Source organism: Tursiops truncatus, chromosome 13 (assembly GCF_011762595.2).
Source record: "Tursiops truncatus isolate mTurTru1 chromosome 13, mTurTru1.mat.Y, whole genome shotgun sequence".
Classification (NCBI taxonomy): domain Eukaryota; kingdom Metazoa; phylum Chordata; class Mammalia; order Artiodactyla; family Delphinidae; genus Tursiops; species Tursiops truncatus.
The window spans coordinates 12,883,026-12,902,581 of record NC_047046.1 but is presented as its reverse complement, the minus strand read 5'-3'; the positions used below and the strand labels follow the sequence as shown (position 1 = coordinate 12,902,581).

The 19,556-nt window shown below is 47.5% G+C and overlaps 1 pseudogene; it reads left to right on the top strand.

Moving 5' to 3' along the window:
- LOC117307726 (PRELI domain-containing protein 2-like) overlaps window positions 1–18,543 on the top strand; it is an 82,185-nt pseudogene extending 63,642 nt beyond the window's left edge.
- The last annotated feature ends 1,013 nt before the right edge of the window (window positions 18,544–19,556 follow it).

Here is a 19,556-nt window from a genome sequence, read left to right as displayed (position 1 = left end):
AGGCAAGGTGCTCTTAGCATCTACTAATTAGAGGCCAGGGATGCTGTTCAACATCCTACAGTGCACAGGATGCCCTCACCACAGGCATGATCCAGCCACAAACATCACTAGTGCTGCGGCGGAGAGACCCTGCTCTAATCCAACCTCTCCCAGCCTCCGTGGGTGCATAGGGACTATACGACGCTTGCCCTTTCGTGGGGATACTTTCAGAGCCCCCCAATAAATGATAAACTTTATCTCCTTCCCATCTCAGAATTCACAGCCTTGTGGCCAGTTTAGAAACGTGTGATTCTTCTTTAACACCCACCATTTCCAAGAGGGAAATCAAAACAAAACCCTCCAAATCAATTTGCAGGAAAAAAATAAAAGGATATTTCTGATGTTTTTCTAAGCTTTTCATCCTTTTTAAAACATGGGGGGGGTCAAGTGGCAACTGAAGAATAAAAGCAAGTGTTCAAAAGCATCAGCGACCAAAAGTCCACAGAAAATCAAAACAAACCTGGCTCTCAGTGTGCGTAATTACGGGTACAACCCAGTAATGAAAGCTTTATTAGTTTACTGTGATGCCATCAAGTACCAAAAAGCGGGAAGGAGTGGGAGAAAGAAAGAAAATGGATATGAAAGAGGAGAGGGAGGGGGGAGGCATGAAAGAGGAGAGGGCAGAGCGGGGGGAAACTAAGATGCATCTGTAATTAAACTGCACAGTCTGGGTGTTGGACCAGCATTTACCCAAAGGAGCAGCGGGAACAGACCTGAACACCTTCTCCAAAACGTGCACCTCTGCATTCAACCAACAGATCACTTGCTGATGCTCTGAGTTTGACCCTGTTTTCAGTAGTGGGGATGCAGCGATGAACAAACTAGACAAAAATCCTTCCCCTTTTCCCGGGAGATGACACACTCAAGCAGGGAAAACAGACATTAAATGAAATAGCAAGTACAATGCATGGTACCTTATGCAGAGAAAAAAGAAAGCAGGGAAGGGGGATAGGAAGCGTCAGGGATGGGGCAAGTGTTGAAATTTTAGAGCAGGTGGCCAAGAAGGGGGTGACAGATGGGCGAAGATCTGAAGGGAGTGAAGGCATGAGCCAAGGGTAGATCTAGGGAAAGAGCATTCCAGGCAGAAGGCAAAGGATGTGCAAATGTCCTGGGGTGGGACATGCCCGTGGAGGAACAGTGAAGGGGCCAGTGGTTGGGGCAAAGTAGGGGGGCCAGTGGGAGAAGGGGCAGATCCCATAGGGCCTCATAGGGTACAGGAAGGCCTTTGTTTTTATCCTGAGTGAGAAGGGGGTCCCGGGTGGGCTTTGGACAGAGGAGGGACAACAGGATCACTCTGATAGGGACTAGGGTGAGGCGGGTGAGACCCTGGAACAAAGGGTCACCTACACCTTGATGCGAGGAATTTGCGATGGACACCAACCACCCCCTCCAAGGAAGGCCTCGTAGCCCCACCCACCGGGGGTGCTGCTGGCAGATGGTCTCCAGTTGCTGATTCCCAAAGGGATGGCCCTAGATGCAAGGACCTGCCTCCTCCAGAGACCCACCCCTTCCCAGGGTGTGCTTTTTTTTCCTTTTTGGCCGCACTGTGTAGCATGTGGGATCTTAGTTCCCCAAGCAGGGATCGAACCCATGCCCCCTGCAGTGGAAGCACGGAGCCCTAACCACTGGACCACCAGGGAAGTCCCACCCAGGGTGTGCTTTTAAGTCAGGATGCTGTTATCTTTCAGGTATGGTAAGGCCAACAGATCAGGAGATAATTACCATTGAGAAGACAGCTTGTTACACTCACAGAGTCGAAGAGGAGGGGCTCACCACACCACACAGGGCCGCCTGGGGAAGCACCAGGGCCGGGCAGAGCAGGAGGGAACAGGGGCAAGAGCCTTTATTGTGGTTTCCACAGGAAGGAACATGGGTGACGTGAGGCAGGGTAAGCAGGCTTAGGGTTGGCTGGGCTGAATCGTTGGTGCAGGCTCTGGGGTGTAAGGGGCTGGCCCCAGTTGTGTGGTAACTGGCCCTGGGGTGATTCGGGCAGGTGGATAGTAGCCCAGAACAGGAGAGCCCCATGAAGGAGGTCCTTGGGGTGTGAACTCTGAACTGGTTGGTTTGCACAGGAAAGGTGAGCTCACAGGTGGTCCATTTACTCTCCCTAGGGACTGGCTAGCCCTGGGAGGGACAGTCCCTGCAGGGGCAGCAAGGGCCCAGATGTCAAAACATCAGGATACAAAGACACGCTTAAATACAGGGTGACCCACATCCAAAGACTGATCCACACAGGGGTACAAAGGCCTGGGCCTCCCGTTTTTATTGCTGTATAATATCCCTCAGCACAAAGACACCCAATTTTCCATTCTACTGTAATGGTCTTTCGAGTCAACAGGAAGGTAGTAAAAGAATTTCTCCAAATGGCTAATAGACACATGAAAGATGCTCAACATCATTGGTTACCAAGGAAATGCTAATTAAAAGCAAAAGGGGATACTGCTACATACCCACCAGAATGGCTAATATTAAAAGCTGGAAAATACCAAGTGTCGGTAAGGATGCGGTACCCCAGCATTCCTCTTTCATCAAGCCAAGCTGGGTGGTAACCAGGTTCCTGGATGAGAAATTGACTGTGTTCACCAAAACCAAAGGAAACCAAGAACCACAGCAACTGATTACAGACTTCAAATCAACCAAGCAGCTCTTCAATATAAACACAGACACCAGGCAAATTCTCCAGCCCTCCCTCACCTCAAATTTACCATTCTCCCTCCTAAGCCCCTCATCCAGCTTGGTTTTCCCCATTAAGGCTATAAAGCCAAGCACAGTTGACTAGGGGCATATATTTGGACCTCAGCACCAAACCAAAGGGGGCAGGGATGGATACGCCATCTCTGACACAGCTGCATGCTTGAACCTTGTGTCTGGAGAGCCAATGGGTACGTGGACAGTCATCTCTCTCTTGACATATTGCCCGAATGCAGGTCTGGTTGTTTTGACAGGCATCCAAGTGCCTTTCAAAAATAAAAATATTCTAAGGGGTACAGTGATGGATATTGAAATCCAAATCCTAAAAGCCTTCTGACTATGGTGCTCCAGGTGGCTCAGAGATATTTTTTTTTCCTCTTTTTAATCTAAATCATGTTCCCAGACAGCACAGAGCCTGGTATAAATTCTCTTCTGCACTAATCTTTTATATACTTTTATGCTTGTCTGAGATGATTGAACATGACTCATTCATGGTTCCGTTTTCCACCACCACTGGTCGCTTCCAGTCGGCAACATCTGGTTTTTTGCAGTAAAAGTTTCCCTCTGTCTGTCACATAACTCTGCGGTGTTCTTAGAAGAGGAGTCTACACCAGGGGCTGGTCAAATGCCAGGAACTGCCATGTACGATAGCAGAGCCTGGACCATCTACACTATTTATTGATGGTGATATGAAATTGAAAGTCAGCTGAATGAAAACTACCAGCTCCACAGTGTAGACTGGTGGGTTTCCACCTTTTTTTTATTGTCTTTGCCGCAAATCCTTTTTTTCAAACAAAATTTCAATAAAATGGTGAAAAACGTTCCTGTTCTGGGGGAGACATACCCTCCCCTTTACTCTCAAGACAATTCCTGGGGCGCCTTCTCTGAAACACAAGTGCTCCCAAGAGCTGCTCGAAAACCACTACGTAGACCAAGCTCATGGCGTAGTTCTGGTTAATGCAGGTTATCTCCAGGCGATTCTGATTTTTCTTCTGCTTTTTCTGCATTTTAAATTCTCTATGATGAACATTTATAACTCCATAATCATAAAATAAATTGGAACGTCTTAAAGAAAACTGGCATTGTTTGATATTCCCTAAACATACCCCATAAAGCATCAAGTCAGTTTCTGGCAATCGGTCTGCAAGTATAATAACCAAGCGCTAAATACACGCCAGGTACTGTTCTTGGCATTGAAGATACAGTGGTGAATAGACAGAGAGCAGCTGACTTCAAAGGTCTGACAGTTTAACGGCAGGAAGACGAGGGCAGAAGCAGCTCTGCCCACCACGTTCTCCAGCAACTTGCTTGAGGAATTCTCTGTGACTTGGACCTCTGTGGGTCTAGAAACACTAGTACCCAGAGGGAGGATGCTTCCCCCTCAGGACTCAATAATAACCCCATTCAACGCAAAGCTATGGCTGCCTCCTGGTCACTTTGAGTAACACATGCCAGCCATTCAGAAGGGGAAGCAGCCACCATGCTGGCATAGGGCGTTGACCTTGATCATTATCAGAAGGAGGGGCTGCAGACACACAGCTGAGACGGGGAGGTAACTGCTTGGTGCTCGGGCAGTTTGCTAGGACATCTCTTGTTGCCTGCGTGCCTAGGAGTAACTGTACATGGGCAATACAGCCACCCCAGCCTGATAAGGACATGGTCACCAGGGGCTCAGACCCCTCCAGGATGAGGGTCTGGGTCACCTCACCAGGCCAGCCACTCAGACAACCAGAGGGAGAGGGGAACCTGGAATGAGTGGTGGTGGAGGAAGATGATGAGTATTCGTGATGACATGGACACCACCTGCAATAGTGGGGGCTCTCGTTCAGCCCACTACCCCTCGTCTTAGAAATGTCTTCAGAAATTGTGGCCAACCAGAGTCCTGGAGAAACCACACTTGGATGAAATGAACGTATGTGAGAAGCAAATGGCTCCAGCCTGTGCTGGGGGCGGAGTGTGGGAGAAGATGTTGGTGCCCCATCCGGATCCTCTTAACTGGACTGTGCACCCATCCCCCAGCTGCACTGTTGTTGGCTCAATACAACTCACAGCTCATTCCTTCTCCAGATAATTGCCCTAAGCCAACATGGAACAACCTCTTCCAGGAAGCTAAGCTACCCCACCATGGGGGAGACTGACTAAATGACATGGGGGTACAAAATCCCAGCCCCTTGCCATAAAGAGAGACCAACTCCATGGTGCAATTTATGTTCCAGAGTTCCCCCTGGGATCAGACTGAAGTTGTCTCCAGCTGTTATATTCTTTTGTTTCTTTTTTTGATGTTTTGCATTTTGTCAATTGAGATAAAATTTATATACAGTAAAAAGCACAGATATTAGAAGTACAATTCAATGAGTTTGACAAATGTCTTCCAATGTAACCAACAACCCAATCAACAATTAAACATTCCCAACATCAGCTCCTGCCCCCTTCCTTCCAGTCAATCCCAACCACTGAACACCCACTTTTCTGATTTTTATCACCACAGATTAACTTTGTCTATTCTTGAGCTTTATATATATGGAATCACACAGTATGGATTCTTTTGTATATATAGATTTCCATCAACATAATATTTCTGAGTTTAATCTCTGTTGTATATATCAGAGGTTCATTTTTTATTGCTGAGTACTATTCAACTGTATGAATAAACAATGATTTATTTTTCCATTCTTCTGTGGATGGAAATTTGGGTTTCTAATTTTTACCTACTATAGGTTAAAGCTGCTATAATCATTCCTGCACAAAATTTTCTGTGAGCACACGTTTTTATTTCTCCTGGGCAACTACCTAGGAGTGGAATGACTGGGTAATAGGTGGATGTATAACTTAACATTATAAGAACCCTCCAGTTTTCCAAAGTGATTGTACCATTTTACGCCAACAATGTATAAGAGTTCTAATTGTTCCACATTCTTGTCAACATTTAGTGTTGTCAGATTTTTTACTTTAGCCACTCTAGTGGGTGTGAAATGCTATCTCATTGTGGTTTCAATTTGCATTTCCCTGATGGATAATGATGTTGAGCATCTTTCCATGTGCTTACAAGCCATTCATGTATCTTTCCTTCCAAAATGTCTCTTCAAGTATTTGCCCGTTTTATTGAGTTGTCTTTTTATCATTGATTTGTCAGTATTTTAAATATATTCTGGATACAAGCCCACAACTGATATATGTGTTATATTTTCTCATATCTGTGGCTTGCCTTTTCATTTTCTTAATGGGGTCTTTTGGTAAGCAGGAGTTTTTAATTTTGATGAAGTACAATTTATCTATTTTTTTATGGTTAATGCATTTTGTGTTTTTTCTAATAAGTCTTTTGCTACCCCAAAATTGCTAAAATATTCCCCACTGTTTTCTTCTAGAAATTTTAGTTTAGCTCTCACATTTAGGCCTATGATCCTTCCCAAATTAGTTTTTGTGTATAATGTGAAGCAGGGATTGTGGTTCATTTTTTCAAACATTTATCCAGTTGCTGAAAAGATTTTCCTAATAAAATTGGGGCATTTGCTGAAAATTATGTGTGTGTGAATCTATTTCTGGATTCTGTTGCATTGATCTATTTGTTTATCCCTGAGGTCATATTCTTGCTTAGATTTTTTTTCCCTGCTTTACCATCTTTCCCTCACCCCTCATCTCCTAAGAGAACTCTCTTATGAATCACTTGTGTAACATTCCCATCACAGAATCTGTTTTCAGAGAACTAGACCTAAGACCACAGACAACAGACATGCAAGTTAACTGTGAAATGAGATACTTTCAGGTGCTAATCAGTGCTGGGAATAAGGTAAATATGGAAAGGACTGGCTTGCGGGTGGAAGCTAGCTTAGAAAAGGCCTCTCTGAGAAAGTGACATTTAAGTCAAGTCCAGAGTAATGACAACATAAGTGGATGGTTGAAGGGCAAGGAAAATAATCACTGGAGCCAAGAAGGTCCAGGAACTGAGAGGGAAGAGTGTTGAGTGTTGATCTGCAATGTCATGGCTGAAGCCAGAAGCATGATGGTAAGAGAAGTGATGGAAAGTGGGACAGAGAACCAGACAGGCAAGACAGGCAGGAGTTTATTGAAAAGCCCTTCACATTAGCTGGGAGTTTTTATGGAGGAAGGACTAGAGATCATTTCAAAGCGTCAACGGGAAGCAAAGAGGACACCAACCCCATCTCCAGGTGCGGAGTTCCTTGGGAGCTAGGAGGAAACCACAGCCTCCCTGAAGGGTGCTGTAGGGGGAAAGTATCCTCAGGCAGCAGCCAAGATTCACATGGAGAAAGAATTTGATCAGTGGTTCTCGAAATTGAGCATGTAGCAGAATCAAGGGGAGAGCTTGTTAAACACAGATTGCTGGGTCCCACCCTAACATTTCTGACTCGGAAAGTCTGGGGTGGTGACCCAAGAATTTGTATTTCTAACAAGTTCCCAGGTGATGTTGATGATGGGGTACCAGGGACCACTCTTTGAGAACCACTGGCTTAGACAATACTATGTCAGGAGACAATCAGTGGTTCACCACTGGCAAGACCACTGATGGTTTCTGTTAATAAAGTTTTATTGGCACACAGCCACGCCCATTTGCTCACATGTCATCTATAGCTGCTTTCCTGCTACAATGGCAGAGATGAGTAGTTGCAACAGAGATTGTGTGGCCTGCAGAGACTAAAACGTTTACAATCTGGCCCTTTATAGAAAAAGTTTGCTGATCTCCATTCTATTTTGTCACTAGACTTCTGAAATTTCTTGATGGTGTGTCTAGAGGAGGAGGTAAGGAACGAAGTACCCAAGATAAGAGTCATGATCTTTTGCAACCAAAACTCTTCTCTCCTGCTCTCTTTGAACTTGTAGGTTAAAGGTTATTTAGGGCTCCCTTGGTGGCACAATGGTTAAGAATCCGCTTGCCGATGCAGGGGACACGGGTTCGGGCCCTGGTCCGGGAAGATCTCACATGCCGCAGAGCAGCTAAGCCCGTGCGCCACAACTACTGAGCCTGCACTCTAGAGCCCGTGAGCGCAACAACTGAGCCTGCGTGCTACAACTACTGAAGCCCACATGCCTAGTGCCCATGCTCCGCAACAAGAGAAGTCACCGCAATGAGAAGCCCGCGCAACGCAACGAAGAGTAGCCCCCGCTCACTGCAACTAGAGAAAGCCCGCGTGCAGCAACGAAGACCCAACACAGCCAAAAATAAACACATAAATAAATTAATTTTAAAAATATAAAAGAAGGAATTGCAAATTTACACTGAATAAGAAACAAAACATACATAGTTTCATGCTTTGTTTAAAGGCAAAAATAGAAACTTATATTGCAATATACATTGCATGTGATTGTCTTCTAAATAGAAGGTTGTTCTCTGGGAGGAACTCTTAGGTGGTGTAATATGAAGTAAAACTCATCTAATTTATTCCAGCCAATTATTTTCATATCATTGACTGAAAATCCGTTTTCCCCTATGAATGTGGGAAACACCCACAGCACCTTCACTGATTTTTCAGAGTCTTAACTATTCTGGGCAAAGCTAAAAAAATACAGGAACCAGGCCTGTAGGTCTCTGGCTATTTCTCCTGCCTTCTCACTTCAGGGCCTAGGGAAAAAAACAGCGGCTACAGGTGTGAGTTCCAACCAGCAAGTGTTACAATGAATACATATTTTTTCAACTGATTTTTCTGTTTTTTAAATCTAACCTACTACCAGGCACTTTAAGAGCCTATTAAGGTCTCAAAACCGCCATGTGAAGTACATACTACAGCACGCACCTCACAAAGGAGAAAATTAAAGCTCAGAGCAGTTAAGTGACTTGCCCAGGATCACACAGCATGAAAGGAGTGAAGACAGATTCAAACGCAGCTCAGCCAGGTGGCCAGGCTTACTTACTCAGAACGCATGCACATGGTGCTCACTCAGGGCTAGCTCCCTTCTCGAATTTCTGCTCCCGATGGGTCCTGCCAGGAATACGCCAGCTGAGGGAGAAGGAAGACAGTGAAGAGACACAGGCCTGAAATCGTTTGGGCTGGAAGCAGGGTCAGACACTGGCCCATCCTTGGGCTTGGTGCTGCTTCCAGCACACAACCCGAGTCCAGCTGGGCTTCTCCACAAATACAACGCCCTGTCAGGCCCCCTGGTCCAGGTGCCAGTGAAATCCAACCTAAAGAAATGACTCAGGGGACACCAGGCCCCACAGGCTTGATGAGCAGAAAGGGCCTCTAACGATACATGCATTCAAAACCCACTAGGCCAGGTCCCGTGTACCGCTCCCTCCACCAGGCCCTGAGCCTGGAAACCTTTTCTTAAATATTAAAACGTGGCCTCTAAGCTGGGAGATTAACCGAGACGCAGCCTTCTTATCTCAGGTAGGAGTTTCAGAGGCCCTCCTGGTGGAACCGTAGCAAGATCCCTCCATGAGGGGAACTAATCACTGTGAAAGCTTTGGAGGGTGGAGGGGAAGCCAGGAGCAGAGAGACAGCCCCACCCAGCCCAGCCTCATTCCCCACAGTGACCCAAATGAGGGGAGGAAAACTACCTGCTGCAAACCTGGGCCTCAGCCTCCCCGCAGATGCAGAGCCCAGAGCTGCAGACACGGAAGGCAAGCCATGGCCAGACCCATTTCACAGGTGGGGCTCATCAAGCAACGCTCAGTAAGCCATCCAGGGCCCAGGACGTGCAGGGTCTTCTTGCAGTTGTAATAAACAGCGTGGTTGGCCTGCGGCCCAATCTGAAAGGTGATCCAGGAGCGTGCTGGACTCGGATAGTTAAAGAGTCAGGGGTTTTGTGAGTCGGTAGTCGAACTGTCGGTAGCTTGAAATCAGCCACCACAATCCTTCTCCCAGCAATTGTTTTTATGGCCCAGATTGCGGGCGTCCTTTGAAAGCCCACGTGCCTGGGTTATCATGATATGAAGGCAGAAGGAGGTAACTGAAAGAATCTGAACTTTCGAACCCCAAAGACCCGTGCAGCGTCCCAGCGCCTCAGCAACTAACTCTCTGCAGGTGCTTGATTGAGTCACGTGACTGCTCTGACCCATGCTGTCCTCCTGCGTTAAAGCGAGAGAGGATATCTACCAGCAAGGCTGCTTCCAGAATTAAATGAAATAAATGTTTGTAAGGCATCCACAGGGGCTTGCCGCAGGGCATGGCGGCCGATGAAATTGACACGGGGGTCATTTTCGGGCCCATCCTCCCCACCGAATTGTGAGTCTTGCAAAGGCAGGTTCTGTTCCTGGCGCGCGGTAGGTGCTCAGTGAATTCCAATTGAAGGAAATCAACACCAAGACATTAACAAATGCCTTTCTCACCTCCACTCTCCTGGAGGGGCGGGGGGCGTCAGCTCTGTTGCCAGCAGCAGAATAAATGTTGGGTGCTGCCCTTCAGAAGCCAGAGGCATCACGGGACCTAAGCCACCCTTCTAATCAATACCTCTTATCATAAGAGGTACATAGGGGCCAGCTGGTCTGGTTTTTTAAATTATAATCCCCGTTTCCCAACAAAACATACACTATGCCATCTGCACCAGTTTGCCCAAGCCCTTCCCTCTACTCGGAATGCGTTCCCTCCCCTGCTCTGGGAGTCCTGCGCAGCCTTCAAGGCTCAGCTCAGGTATCTCCTGCCCAGTGAAGCTTCCCTACAGAGGAGGGAACCTGCCTCTGGTTAGGGACACGCCGACCTTCTCTGCTCGAGGCTGAGACACAGGCTCCAGACACACAGACCTGGGTCCCCATCCACTTGGGTGACTTTGAGCAAATCATGTGATTTCCCAGAGGCTTGAGTTTTTGAAAAACTCCCCAGAACTACTGCAGGCCTTGAACAAAAGTATGTAAAGCTCAGGACCTGGGACTTAGTGAGCCCTTGATAAATGGGACTTGTTATTTTTACTGAGGACAAGGCCCATATTCTCCAACTCTACCCCCCACTCCCCAACAGACACACGCACGTACACGTATGCTCACACACGCAGGCCTCTCTAAACACACGGGATGCTCAGCGGGCCCTGGTTGGTGAGTGGCTGGTGGTGCAGGACAGCAGAGGGCAAGCAGCACACCTTGTCTCCATCACGCACCTACTGGGTGCCAGAACCACACACTGAGAAAAATGGGGATAAACGGAGGAGCTGGGGCGTCTGCACGGGAGGGAGGCCGAGCTGCAAGGGGAACAGGATCTGTCTGCTTCGGGAAACAGGACCAAGCTGTCGACCATCAAGCTACAGAACTGCCCTGAGTCCCAAACTTCCTCGTCTGTAAAAATGTTCTAGGATTCACGTCATGGGATTATGTGAGCATTAGACAACCCACATAAAGTACTAACACAGAGGAAGTGTTAAAAAAGGTTAGCCTTTATCCATGTGCTTGTTACTAGTGGTAATAAACCCTGGGAGGTATTAGCATTGGGCACCTAGAAGTCAAGGGAGAAAAAAGTGATGAAAGCAAGCCTGGGCCTCGGGCTTTCCTTCTGTCTTCAAACGGGGAATGGACCCTCGCTGGGAAGAGTTGTATTAGTTAGGATGTGCTCAGCTGCAGGTAACAGACTAGCTCGCCTTAAACAACCGAGTTTAACTTCCCAACTAACGAGGCAGAGCCGGCTGCCGGGGCTGTTTGGGAGCCCAGGGAGGCCAAGGTTCTGGATCGATGTCACTGAACTCTCTAGACCTCAGTTCCTGGACTCAGCTCCGCGATGGCCCTCACCTGCCAGCCTCCAGAAGCAGTGGGGAGGGAGGGGAGCGGAGGGGAGGGGAGGGACATTTCCTGGAGCCCCACCCCCCAGAGCTGCGTCACGCGGCTTCCCAGAAGCCCAGGAAGCCCAGGCGAAGGGAATGGGTTTACCATGACTACTTAGGGCCTCAAGGTGAAGGCGGTTCATTCCCTGGGGCTGCGCCCACCTCTCCTGCAGACTACACACACCCCCTTGTTTGCCACAAGTGATGAGATTCCATTAGCAGGAGCGCCAGGGGGAGGCTGGCGCTGCCCACCATGGTCTTCCCTGGATGCCCATGTGGGAAGAGCAAACGGCGGGGGCAGAGGATTCCATCCCCAATGCCCCCAGGAGCTGAAGGTCAATCAAAGTCTCAAGTGGGACTTATTAGATGCCTACTGTGTTCCCGGTCCTGGGCCTGATAGAGTGGGGGGGGGGCGGTACAGGAGACCCGGCTTCTGACCCTAAAAGGACAATAAAGTCAGGTCTTAGGGTCTTCCCTGGTGGTCCAGTGGTTAAGACTCCAAGCTCTCAATAGACGGGTCCTGGGTTCGATCCCTCGTCAGGGAAGTAGATCCCGCAACCCGCAATTAAGACCCAATGCAACCAAATAAACTTTTTTTTAAAAAAAAGGCAAGTCCTAGAAACAAAATGCACACGCAGCTCTCTAAAGGCGGACCCATTGATTGCTCCAGGTTGGCCAAATTTTGTGGGTCTCGATGCCCAGGTATAATCTTATTTGGTCCGCACGACCACCCTACCCATAGGTACCATTAAGGCCAGCATATTACAAATGAGGAAATTGAGGCACGAAGACATTAAGTATCTAGAAAAGCAGTAGGATGGGAGGGGTGTGTCAGTGGGAGGAAAGAATTCTATGTTCCAATCTTGGCTCAGCCAGAGACGCTCTGCTCTGCGTGATCAAGCAAGAGGGCCTCAGCTTTCCTGCCTATAAAAGGGGTGTTCCATGGGCCAGAAGGTTCTGAGCGGGGCTTCTCAAACTTTGCTGCATATTAGAAACACCTGAGGACCTTTCAAAACTCCTGATAACCCTCGTCAGATCACAGGCCAGTTAAATCAGAAAGTCTGGGCATGGGAGCCAGGCATCTGCGTTTTTTTGTTTTGGTTTGGTTTTTAGGTCTCCAGGTGATTCCCACCTGTAGACAAGTTTGGGGATAAGGATGGAAATTTCCTGGCCTCCTGTGATAGCACACGGTTGGCCTGGTATAGAAAGAAGATGATTGAGCCAAATTTAAATATCCCGAATAGCCAAACCCACAGACACAGAAAGCAGGTTAGTGGTTGCTTGGGAGGGTGGGAGGGGAGGTAATGGGAGAGACTGTTCAATGGGTCTCAGTTTCCAAAAGGACATGAAAATATCCAGGCTCTACATCGGGGTGATGGTTGTACAACACTGTGGAGGAACTATATGCCCCTGAATTGTACACTTGAAAATGGTCAATTTTGGGCTTCCCTGGTGGCGCAGTGGTTGAGGGTCCGCCTGCCGATGCAGGGGACACGGGTTTGTGCCCCGGTCCGGGAAGATCCCACATGCCGCGGAGCGCCTGGGCCCGTGAGCCACGGCCGCTGAGCCTGCGCGTCCGGAGCCTGTGCTCCGCAACGGGAGAGGCCACAACAGTGAGAGGCCCGCGCACCGCAAAAAAAAAAAAAAAAAAAAAAGGTAAATTTTGTTATGTATATTTTACCACACAAAAAAAGAAAATGAATACAAATTAAGTAATTCAATTAAAAATAGGCTGTGTCTCTAGGAAGGTCAAAACTTTGAGGGCAAGCAAGGGGAGGAACCTGGTCAGAGTTCGACCTCTGGAGGCAGACCTGGGTTCAGATCTCTAGTCTGCAACTTGCTGAGTGGGTGCTGGGTGACCCTGAGCAACTGACCTCACCTCTCTGGTCCTCTCTCCTGCCTCTGTAAAACGGAGGTAAGCAAACTACCGACTTCAGAGAACTATCCTGAGGCTCCACGAAACACACTGACTGATGAGTGAAAGTTATTTCTCAGAACCACAGGAAAGCACCTCAGGGGTTTGACGGAGACCAAGAACGCTGGGGCGGGACTTGAGCAGAGTCGCCCAGCGGGGTAGAGAGCCAAGGAGCACAAGCTTCCAGGTTCCGAGCCTGGCCACCTCCCTCCACCCGCGGGGCCAGGGAGCCTGACTCACCTGGTCCCCAGGCGAGGGTGGGGCTCCCGGCTCTCACCTGGCACTGCAGGAGGCCCACACCCGCCACCTGCATTTCAGCTCCCCTCGCCGTGGCTCCGGGCGCTGCTTTCCCAATTGCCCAGGTGACGCCAGGGCCCGGCTCTCGGCTTCCGCGGGGTGCGGGGCGGGCAGGTGCGGCCGCCGCCAGGTGAGGCCACCCCGCGGGAGGCCCGCCCACCGCGCCGCTTCTCCTCCTCCCGGTCTGTGGCGCCATCTGCTGGCCTTCTCCGGAAGGACACAACCTCTGCTCTGACTTCTGCCTCAGTTCAACAAACTAATGGGTACGGTGTTAGGTGTCCGCGATTCGCACCATCCCATGCTCTCCAGGAATCTGCAGACTACCAGAAAGCTCGGATGTAGAGAAGACAAGCAAAGAAAAGATGCAAGTTGCAATCATTCCTTGTTCAGATACAGAATAACTTTAGTTGGGGAGGTACCAGCCCATCCTCTCTGAGGAGATGACAGGGGAAGACTTCAAAGAAACCAAGAAAATCTCCACGGAAAGAGGGTGAAAGTAATCCACGCAGTGGAAACAGAATGTGCGAAGGCCCTGAGGTAGGAGAGACCTGGCTTTTTAAAGAAACTGAAAAGCCCAGAGGCTGGAATATAATGGCTGTGGTATGAATGAAATAGGTAGAGATCAGATAAGACCCTCTATCTATACTCTCACTGTTCCCACAAGAGAACCAAGATCCAGGGAAAGGACTTGCCCTACTTGCAGACTGAGGCAGTGACAGCCGAGCCTAGAGGACTCCTAGCCCAGAGCTCTTTTCACCACTCCACCACCCTCTCTCCAGCCTTGACTGCCGTTGGTGTCCGAGAATGCATTCATTCATTCATTCAACGAACATTTCTGGAGCAGCTATTATGTGCCAAAGACTGTGCTAAGCATTAAGGACAAAATGGTAAATGAGATATATTCCTTGAGATCCTCCTAATATAGTGAGGGCATCAAACCAGTCTAGGAAGATTAGAGAACGTTCCCCATCACTCACAAGAGACAAACCCAAAGGAATGAAACTCTAATGGTGGAAATCTGGGACAAGCAGAGGCCAATAGAGGAGACGTCTCAGCATTCTTCAAAGCATACCATAGGAACAAATTATTTTAATCAAACCCTATCCCCACCTTTTTGTAGAAGTGAAACATTAGGTCCTAGAGGGATTGAGTCAGGATACACAGATGGACCTCTACTGAGATGCCAGAATCCTGGGGGCAGATTCAGCTCAGGGGATATGTTAGTAATAGGAGTTCACCCCAGTTCCCAGAGGAGACAGCTTGTCCTCAGCCTTCTGCAAGAGGGTCCTCAACACATAGTGGGCCAGTCAGGCCGATGGGGCCAGTGTGACCCACGCCCGTCCTCCTCCTCTTCATCATCATCATCATCATTTGGACTCATCATCATTGGCGTTATTCAGAAATTACTCTCAGCCACCTTCCAATTCTTGATTTATTAAACCAAAAAGACTTATTGATCACCGCCCCTGTCCCAGCATTGCATTTGGGGTTGGGACACACTTAGAAAGGTAAAAGCCGCCCTTGAACAGCTCATGGAAGAGGCAGGTTGATATTTAAACAAATCATTTCAACCTGGTGTGAAAAAAGTGCTGCAATGGTGCTACTTTCCACTTGGGAAGAAGCACAGTAAGACCATGGATTCATCCTGCCTGGGGAGGTCTTGAGAGAGAAGTCCTGTGTGAACCACAAAAACCTTCATCTGGGTCTTCCCTGGTGGCGCAGTGGTTGAGAGTCCGCCTGCCGATGCAGGGGACGCAGGTTGATGCCCTGGTCCGGGAAGATCCCACATGCCGCAGAGCGGCTGGGCCCGTGAGCCATGGCCGCTGAGCCTGCGCGTCCGGAGCCTGTGCTCCGCAACGGGAGAGGCCACAAAAGTGAGAGGCCCGCGTACTGCAAAAAAAAAAAAAAAAACCTTCATGTGAACCTCCAGTCCCGTAGTTCTCAAAGTACTACGTACTTTGAGTAGTTCTCAAATGCTGTCCTGAAGCAGCAGCATTTTCGCCACTTGGGGACTTGTTAAAAATGCAAATTCTGAATCTGAAACTCAGGGAGCTGGGGGCGGGGGGGCGGGGGCGGGTTTGAGCGAAAGCACCTGTCCTCCTTGTGTTTCCCTTAAGCTGCACTTTCCTTCACCACAGCCAGGTGTCAGTAGATTGGCTCTTACTGCGCATGAGCAAGCGGGCCTGCGTTTGGTTTGGTAGCAATTTGGCAACCAACTTGGGGCTCAGTCGCGCGTGGACGCCTCACCCTGGCGCATGGGCGCCTCACCCTGGCGCATGGGCCCTGGCTGGCAGCTGCTCCTGGGGGCCTGTCCAGCAGCTGCCTGAGCACCTTTGTCTCAGAGACGCCCCCAGAACTGGCCAGCGGGCGTCCCTGGCCCTCGGCGCTTTGGATTTTGGTGGTGATGGAAACAAGGCACTCGCACTGGCCATTGGAGCCATCTTTGGTGAGTAATGGGGCTTGCGGTGTGGTAACACCCGTCTACTCTTCCCTATCGCGTTGGCTTTGCCTGCGGCAGAGCATTGGTTGGGATTTTCCCTTTTGGACCAGCCTTGGTATTTCATTCAGCCTCATCTCTGATGGGCCTTTAGTTGGGGTTCGCCCTTTCTGGGGCTCGGGAACTTTGACCCTGAGAGGCAGTTTTGCATTGGATGTATTTCATAACACCTGCCGTAAATAGTTAATTATGGGTAATCAGAGCTCTGTTCATCTTACAATCCCCCTAGGGTGAATTTAGCAAAATTGGGAGATCTTCAGCTATGTTCTCGTAAATGAAAGAAAATGATGTTTTGATTGTAACATTGTGTGGCCTCAGTACTCCCTGAGATCTGGAGAACAGGGGCGTCTAGTGAGCTTTTCCATTGCTTTGGCTTTTACCTTGGGGGTGTGTGTGTGTCTCGGCACCTGAGTCCTCGGTACTCTTCCTGGTTTTGCTGAAAGTGAGGCATGCGAATGTGAGCAAATTATGGATATATTATTTTCTATTACTGTTATTTGTTTAAACTGAATTGGGTATTTGGAAATTGGCGGGGGGTGGGGGCGGGGGAGAGGATCCTGAAAATGGCCAAGATGGCTGGGCAGTTTTCAAGGAGGAATCTACATTTGTCTTCCTGCGCCTTTGAGATGTAAATGATCTACTTGGGATCTCAGGATCTACCTGGGATCTCAGAAACATATCTAATAATCTGTGTCCCTGAGGCTGAGGGGGGGAAAAAAAAGGCTCTTTTTTTCTCAAGCAGAAAAACTAAGATTTCTGGTTCTGTGTTTATGTAAAACTTAACTTGTAAATAAGCTATATTTAATTGACTTAAAAGTAAGCGCTTGTAAATTAAATACTTCTAAGTATAAAAGATGCTAGCCAGAACAAATTTCAGGTTCACATGATCTAGGAATTATTCGCTATTAAATTAATATCTGGTATTAAACGTAGCTTAAGCTTGTTGGTATACTCGATACAGGTGTCTCTGATTGGGCCTAGCTTTACTGAAGGTCAATGACTTTATGTTACTTGTTTGCAGTTTGTTGGCAGAAAGAAAAAAATTAACTTGGTATGATGAAATTCTTATAAATAAATGCAAATGAGAGAAGAGCTTTTGGGTGAACTCTTTAGAAATAATTGTGTTTTAGGAATGTCTACTTTAAAATGATCTCTTCAGGTATTTGGTAAGTTGAAATTTTAGAGTTGTGCTACATTAAGTTAAATGATGATTAGAGTTGTGCTACATTAAGTTAAATGATGGAAGTTTATTGAATAAGTCATTCCCAAACATAATAAGATACTGAAAATTAATTACTAAACATTGGCTTCCCTTTACAGAGAAACTGAACGTCTTTAGGGGTATTACTAAATGTTTGGTGCCACAGAGATATTTTCTATAAAAAGCACATGTTTTTAGAAATTATTGGTATTTATGTTTACCAATTTACAGAATGCTAATGTAAAAGACAGGTTATAATTGCTTCTTGGTTTTCACTAGAAATAAAGGTTTTTGAGAGTTGAGGATTCTAATTTACGTACGTAATTAAAGCTACTAAAAACAATAAAGGGAACATTTCACTGTACAGGAGGAAAGTAGGATATATGTTTTGAGTAAAAGAAGGTATGAGGAATGAAATTGCATTTTATTAAAGAAGATAAAGTGATTTGGTCCTAGTGCTGGTTGTTTCTAGATGGGAAAAAAATATGGGCCATAACTAATACGGATGCAGAAGGCTGTGGAAGGTTTGTGGAAAGGGAGCCCTGAAAAAGTTCTGTGCATGGTCAGGCTGAGATTAGAGTAAACGTGATTAGGTAAATGGATTTTGTTATTAAAAGTAGGCTGGTGGAGAGCTCCAGCAGAGTAGTGTGCTTGTGGAGGTGTGGTTGGCGGTCATCGTGGGGGTCACCGTGGACGTGCACGAGGTGTTCAAGTACCCCTTCGAGCAGGTGGTCACCGGCTTCCTCCGAAAGTATCTGAACTCCATGGATAAAAATGTCATCTCTGTAAAAAATTGTGTAGGAAAAACAGGATGTGTCAACAGGGATCATCTATAGAAAGAGGATTGCAGTCTGTCAGAGTGTGGTTCCAGAAATTTTAAGGAAGGTGAACATTTTAAAGGTGCCTCATATCCAGTTAGAAGAGGAATCGTGGTTCAATCCTCAGGAAAGGAACGTGGCTATAAGGAGCCACTGTCTTACGTGGACACCATATGCATCCGTGAAGGGAGAGTCTGTCTTCTGGGAAAGTATGAAAAATCCAAATTGGACGGAGTTCATTCAAAAAGACGGGATTTCAATCACAGGGGCTGGTTTTCTCAACTGTGTTTTGGAAACTTTTGCCAGCACATTTTGAAGACAGGGCGCCCAGAAGGGAATTAGAATAACGGAGATGCTGCTAAGGGAACAGTGGTGCCCCCTTAGCTGAATAAAGAATCCCCAGGAAGTTGTGCTGTGTCTACTTTTCCTCGAGAATCTTTTCTCAGACACAACACAATTTTCGAAATACAGGTTTAAGGATGTGGTGTTGGCAGCTTACAGAAGAGGAGACCTTCCTGCCAGGACATGACAAGATACACTGCCCTGGGAGCTGGCCTCAAATAGCGGCTCTGGTGGAGCTGAGACCTTCTGGCTGATTCTTGTGGCATAATCTCTATGATTTTACAAATAGGAAAAATCCCGTAGAAGGTGGTGTCTGCCCTTCTTCGGGATTCATGAGAGGATTCTGGGACAAATAAAGGAGTTAAACCTGATACCTGATTCTTAGGTGGCCTGGAACAGAAAGGAATATACCAGACCTGTGTTGAAGTTAAGCCCTATTCATAGTAATGTTGAAGATTCTCAGAAATCAGGAGCATTTGATTTCTACCCATCAGTACTACCTAACTGCCATCAGCTGACTCGTATAACGAAACACATGAACTGTGATTGGTCCTTGAAAGACGCTGGGGAGTGGGGAGGTGGACTATCCTCTTGACTCCTTCTAACTCACTCTGGGATCTGGAGCAGATCATGTGACCACTCTGTCTTTCACTGGGCAAAGGGGGATAATTGGGCACAGATCTTTCTATTTGTGATGATTAAACAAGGTGGTTTGGTATGAAAAGCACAGGTTTGGGAGTCAGAGACTCGGGTTTGAATTTGAGCATGGCCACGCAATAACTCGGTGATCACGTACGTAATTTAAAATCTTTCTGGAATTCATTTTTTAGGTTTGTAAAATGAGATTATAGAGTTAACCTTATGATGTTGTTGGAACGATTGGAGATCGTGTGATAAAGTGCCTACCATGTCACCTGGTGCACAGAAGTAAATAGAAGCTATTATTAGTACACGAAACCAGTTTGGAAATGTATTTTTCTGACGTAACGTAACGTAGGATGACTGTTTGAAAGTTAGATGAGGGTAGTTTGCATTTCCCGCGATCGGAAGCCAAGACGT